Raw genomic sequence first — 6,705 nt, 5'->3', positions numbered from 1 at the left:
AAAATTACATTTCCCGGTGAATGAATTTGTCTTAGAAAATAACATAAAAAAACAAACAAAAACCAGTAGGATCTTTCTTTAGTATAAAAACCAGAGTTGCCAATGTAACCTCAATGTAATCACATTGTTCAGCTCCTGCACCTCCTCCTCCAGTTTTGCCTTCATCTCCGAAAGACCACATCAGTCACAAACTGAAAGCACTGCAGCACTGCCTTGGCCAAGGGGCAACAGGCTGTGCTGAAGATAACATGCTTAATGCTTAGGTGACAAACCTCCCACAGCCGCAGAGTTGTTGAAAGCTGTAACACAGCAGCCTGATCTGTGGCTCTCACCTCTGAACATACAGACAGGCATGGTCGTGTGTGACAATGGGCAGAACCTGGTGACATAGAAATGACAGCCGGAGTAGATATGGTTTCCCAAAAGTCAGTCCTATCACTGAGCTAATAAATATGGCTGTGGTGAAATACAACTCACCGACAAGCTGTGGACTGGCTCCGTACCGTCCCTGGCCACATTCACTTGACCACATATTTGTGGTTAGGCGGTTCTACCCAGTAAGTGCGCTGGTGAGGGTACAGGTAATGTTGGGGGACCCGTGCTTGTGGAAGGCGGAGACGACACTGGGACAAATAGTGGCGGCTTGGGGACCAAGTATGGACACCCTACCGCCGCCGCAATGAGGTTTTGAAAAGCTTCTGCCTCTAAAAGCCTAAAAGGCCACATTTCAAGTGCAAGCAGGTGCCCAGAAATCTATTACTATTGCGGCCTGTGGGTGGGTTGATGGCTGGCTGCATACTTGTGCTTGCATTCCAAGTAACAGAAAACTAAGCAGATGGTAGCCTCTATCATCATCATGGCCTCACCTCGGCACTATGAACTCTTCCGATGGAGAAGCCAGGGCCCCCCTGGAGGAGTCTCCGGTCCTCTGGTGGGCCCATCCAACCCTGCCGAGAAGCAGCCCTGGCTAAGAAAAGTGTGGCTGCTTTTTAATGTGGATTGGACGTGCTTATGCATGTTATTTCTGAAATCGCATTGCAGATCAGGCCATTGCCCAACTTTATAGTCATGAAACTAAAGGACAAAGAAAGATGTTTGTGTATCGAAACACCACCTACAAGTATGAGCTGATGTTAGATGGGCTGCCATTGCTTAGAGGACTTCCTGGGAGAAATGACAACTGGAGCAGATACGGTTTTCCAGTCAGTCCTTTAACCTAGCTAAAAAATATGGCTGTGGTGAAATACAACTCACCGACAAGCTATGGACTGGCTCCATACCGTCACTGGCCACATTCACTTGCCACGTGTTTGTGGTTATGCGGTCCTTCCCAGTAAGTGCACTGGGGAGGGGACGGGTAATGTTGCAGGACCCGTGCTTTTGGAAGGTGGAGATGACACCGGGAGAAATAGCGGCAGCTGGGGACCGAGTATGGACACCCGGCCGCTGCTGCCATAAGGTTGTGGACAGACTCCGCCTCCAAGAGCCTAAAAGGCCACATTTCAAGTGCAAGCAGCTGTCAAAAATTTGGCAGTATAGTATTGCAGCCGGTGGGTGGTTGGCTGGCTGCATACTTGGCGCCTGCATTCCAAGGAAATGGGTAGGGACAACTGAATGCTGCGCTGGGACAAGGACGTGGACGGTGATTGTTGCAAGTGTGCAATGACAGGTGCATGGCGGGAGGCATCTTCGCATGCGCAAAGGATCACTTATGATGGGCACACTTAGGCAGTGATTTGGGAGTCAGAAATGCTTCCTGGGGTCTTCCCCATGCTGTTGCCATGTCTTTTCAGCACTGTATGCATGTGTCTGATGATCTGTCACACACCACATGGCCAAATAAGGTTGTAAAATGTTAAAATGACATTTCCTGGTGAATGCATTTGTCTTGGTTGAAAGCAATGCAAAAGTGCAAAAACGCATCAAAAACGCTACGTGTGAACATAGCCCAAGGTGTGGAGGAGTCTTTTCAGAGGGTGAACGGCAGCACAGTGGCTCAGTGGTTAGCACTGAAGCCTTTGCAGTGCTGGGATCCTGGGTTCAAATCCCAGTAAGGACAACATCTGCAAGGATTTTGTATGTTCTCCCCGTGTTTGTGTGGGTTTCCCCCTCAGTAAAAAAGCAGCCATAGAGTGTCCGGGAACATTCCCACACACTTTTCTTAGCCAGGGCTGCTTCTCGGCAGGGTTGGACAGGCCCACCAGAGAACCGGAGAATCCTCCGGTGGTCCCTAGATTCTCCATTAGGAGAGATCATAGCGCAAACCTTTCAGGTTGTGATGATGATGAGGCCATCCATCTACTTAAGTTTCTGTTACTTGGAATGCAAGCGCAAGTATGCAGCCAAACACCCACCAACCCACCGGCCGCCATACTAAACTGCCACATTTCTGGACAGCTGCTTGCACTTGATTTGTTGCCTTTTAGGCTTGTGGAGGCAGAAGCTTTTCATAACCTCATGGCGGCAGCGGCCGGGTCTCCATACTCGGTCCCCAGCCGCAGCTATTTCTCCCGGTGTCATTCCCGCCTTCCACAAGCATGGGTCCAGGAACATTACCCGTGCCTTCCCCAGTGCACTTACTGGGAAGGACCGCCTAACCACAAACATGTGGACAAGTGAGTTTGGCTAGGGATGGTACGGAGACAGTCACACAGTAAAGTAAAGAAAAAAAAAACAGAGTGTCCGGGAACCTTCCCACACACTTTTCTTAGCCAGAGATGCATCTCGGTAGGGTTCTACGGGCCCACCAGAGAACTGGAGAATCTTCCGGAGGGTCCTGGCTTTGCCTTCAGGAGAGTTCATAGCGCAAACCTTGCAGCTGCTATGAGGTTTTTTAGCAAGGGAGAAAGGTGGTCCCTCAAAATCAAATTCTCTGGTGGGCCCAATTTTCTTAAGTCTGAAACTGCTCTCTATGCAAGTCTTTCACTCGGTGAAAGGACTGGCATAGATGGAAACCGTATCTACTCCGGCTGTCATTTCTCCCAAGAAGTCCTCTAATGCAGCTTGTTGCATAAGCAATGGCAGCTCGTCCAACATCAACTCACACTTCTCGGTGGTGCTTAGTCACAGACAAAGATCTTTTTTTACGCCTTGAATTTAATCACTACAGAGTTGGACAATGGCCTGATCTGCAATGCGTTTTGAGAAATAACGTGCATAAGCAAAGCCACGGTTTAGGCCACTGAAGATAATTAAGCGAAACTCATACAGCTTTCCCACAGACTGAAAGAGGGGTATCAAGACTTCCAAGACAGCCAAGACTTCTCTATCCTCCCCAAGAGGACAACTATCCATGTTCTCCTCCTCATCAACCTCCTCCTCATTATCACCCAATCTGCATTGAGATGAGATGAGGCTGGGCTGCATAGTTCCTTGCTCTGCCTGCAATTCCTCCTCTTTAACTATGAGTGGGATGATGATGCTAAATATGGTGTCATCGCCGCTCACCATCTTGGTGAAGTTCTCAAAAGTTCTGGAGGACGGCACAGATGTCAGATATCCATGCCCACTCATCAGTTCTTATGTGTGGAGGCTGACCTGAATGCCGATAGGCATGTTGAAGCTGGTACTGAACAACTTCCCTCTGCTACTCACAAATCGTTTTTAACATCTGCAATGTTGATTTCCAACATGTGGTGACATTGCACAACAGTCCATAAGCTGGAAGCTGCAAACGCAGGGTGGCGGAAGCTGTAGCTGACTTTCTGAAATGGGCACAAACTCATTGTACTTTCACAAGCATCTCTGGCAGATCTGGGTAGGTTTTGAGAAACCGCTGAACCACTAAGTTGAGCACATTTAGTGCTCTCTCATTACTAATGTGAACCCCTGTATAGAGAACAATATCAGCACCGAAAAATTAAAAGATGAAATATAGCCTGCTTTATATACCACGGTACTAAGGAAACCAACTTAGACTATATTGTGTACCCCTGTGACAAAAATATCTGCACCAAAGAATTAATTTCACTAGAGTAGAACTAGTATAATGGTGACCGACAACCCTTCCACTACAGCCAAACCCAATAGATGGCGACCCAATCAGGATCCCCCACATTTCCAAAAATTAGTGGCAGGCACCAGCATAGTGGCATCAATTTCACCAGAGTAGAAGTAGTTTAATGGAGACCGAAACCTCTTCCAGGACAGCCAACCCAATAGATGGAGACCCAATCAGGAGTGTTCACATTTTAATAAATTAGATCCTAAAACCTAAAACAAGCTGGATGGCAGAACGCTGCCATCTAGCTTGGCATCCTTCAGAGACACTGCAGAGCGCAAGCATGCCTCCACTGATGAATTGCCGGCCGGCTTTTTTAAAGAGACGGGTGCATGAAGATCGGAGGGCACTAGTGTGTTCCAAGTGCCCTGCTACGTTTTTCATACACCCTCTATATACCCTGCCTGCCTGTCTGCCTATATATTCTGCCTGCCTGACGTTTAATTGAGCACTATTCCCATCGATTTCGACAATTTTTAACCTTCTGCTGACCGCCGGGGGGGACAGCCAGAAAAATGCTCGAGTTTCCCATAGACTTACATTGGCTCAGGTCGAGCACCCGAGTATTCCAATGTGCTCGACCCGAGCTTCGAGCACACGAGCATTTTAGTGCTCGCTCATCACTAATGGAGACCCAATCAGGATTCCCCACATTTCCAAAAATTAGTTGCAGACACCAGCAAAGAGGCATCAATTTTACCAGAGTAGAAGTAATTTAATGGAGACAGAAACCTCTTCCACTACAGCCAACCCAATAGATGGAGACCCAATCAGGAGTGTTCACATTTTAATAAATTAGGGCCTAAAACCACCAAACTGGCATCAATTTTACTAGAGTTTAAGTAGTATAATGGGGACAACACATCTTCCACTACAGCCAACCCAGCAGATGGAGATACAATCAGAACTGTTCACATTTAAAAAAATTAGGGCCTAAGACCACCATTTCCGTGGCCAACAGATTGGAGATGACGGAGTTCAACCTCTTAGCTTTGTCATGTGTAGGAGGAAACAATCTTTTACGTGACCACAACTGTGGGACCGAGGGCTGGCTGCAGTGCTTAGAGAGGGCGGAGTACAGTGAAACGGTCAAACTGTTGGACCGTGAGTGAGGTGCAGGCGGAGATGTTTTGGTGGATTGAGAAACATGTGGTGTACTCAGTGAAACAAACACACCAGGCATGTCCACTTCCGTTAGAGATGACGGGCTCTCACTCAGCCTGACTGAAGCTGGTATACAACCGTAGGTTCTGTGGTGGGAGACCGGCGTGACAACACTTGGCATGGCAACAAAGGAAGAGGAAGAAGCAGCAGATGCATTTGATGAGACGGCTGATGGTTATTTATTGAAAAACAATTTTGAGTTTATCATGTTTGTGTACCCCTGTGTTGAGAACAATATCTGCACCAAAAAAATAATTTCACTAGAGTATAACTATCATAATGGAGACCAAAACCTCTTCCACTACAGCCAACCCAGCAAAATGGAGACTCAACCAGGAGTGTTCACATTAAAAAAATTAGTGCCCGACACCACCGAAGTGGCATCAATTTCAGTAGATTAGAAGTAGTATAATGGGGACAGACACCTCTTCCACTACAGCAAACCCAGTAAATGGAGACCCAATCAGGATTCTCCACATTTCCGAAAATTAGTGGCAGACATCAGCAAAGTGGCATCAATTTCACCAGAGTAGAAGTAGTTTAATGGAGACCGAAACCTCTTCCACTACAGCCAACCCAATAGATGGAGACACAATCAGGAGTGTTCACATTTAAAAAAATGAGGGCCTAAAACCACCAAAGTGGCATCAATTTCACTAGAGTTTAAGTAGTATAATGAGGACCGACACCGCTTCCACTACAGCCAAACCAATAGATGGAGACCCAATCAGGATTCCCCACATTTCCAAACATTAGTGGCAGACACCAGCAAAGTGGCATCAATTTCACTACAGTAAAAATTGTAGAATTAGGAATGACACCTCTTCCCCTAAAGCCAACCGAGTAGATGGAGACCCAATCAGGAGTGTTCACATTTTAATAGATTAGGGCCTAAAACCACCAACGTGGCATCAATTTCACTAGAGTAGAAGTAGTATAATGGAGATCAAAACCTCTTCCACTACAGCCAACCCAGCAGATGGAGACTCAATCAGGAGTGTTCACATTTTAATAAATTAGATCCTAAAACCTAAAACAAGCTGGATGGCAGAACGCTGCCATCTAGCTTGGCATCCTTCAGAGACACTGCAGAGCTCCAGTCATTCATCAAGTGTCAGACTTGTACTCTGTTGTGCAGGTGCATGAATTGGTCTAAAAAATGTGCGACAGGACTGACAGAAATTGCTTCTGCCACATACACTACTGCTGCTGCTAATATTTTAGCGTTGACGAATTGACGTGCCGGAGGTTGGAAGTATAGAGCTATGATGAACTCTGTGTGCCTCACTGCTGGCTTGGGGAAAACCTATCTTAAGGTTGGGTAAAAGCGTGTTTCGATACTCCAGCATTGGCGGGTCCCTTTCCAGGGCGGGAAGCATCTGGCAAAATTTACTCTTATAAGGTAGATCTAACAGAGTGGCAACCAAGTAGTCAGCACTATTTCGAATCATAACAATACTGGGAACATGTTGCACACTGTGCAGCAAGAATGCATTCATATGTTGGACTCTTTCATGAAGTTCAAGCCCATGCCGTGTTGC

Source organism: Phyllobates terribilis, unplaced genomic scaffold (genome assembly GCF_046119375.1).
Source record: "Phyllobates terribilis strain yellow unplaced genomic scaffold, ASM4611937v1 Scaffold_1__5_contigs__length_1240528914, whole genome shotgun sequence".
Classification (NCBI taxonomy): Eukaryota; Metazoa; Chordata; class Amphibia; order Anura; family Dendrobatidae; genus Phyllobates; species Phyllobates terribilis.
The sequence above is the reverse complement of the archived record's forward strand: the minus strand, read 5'-3'. Positions refer to the sequence as shown.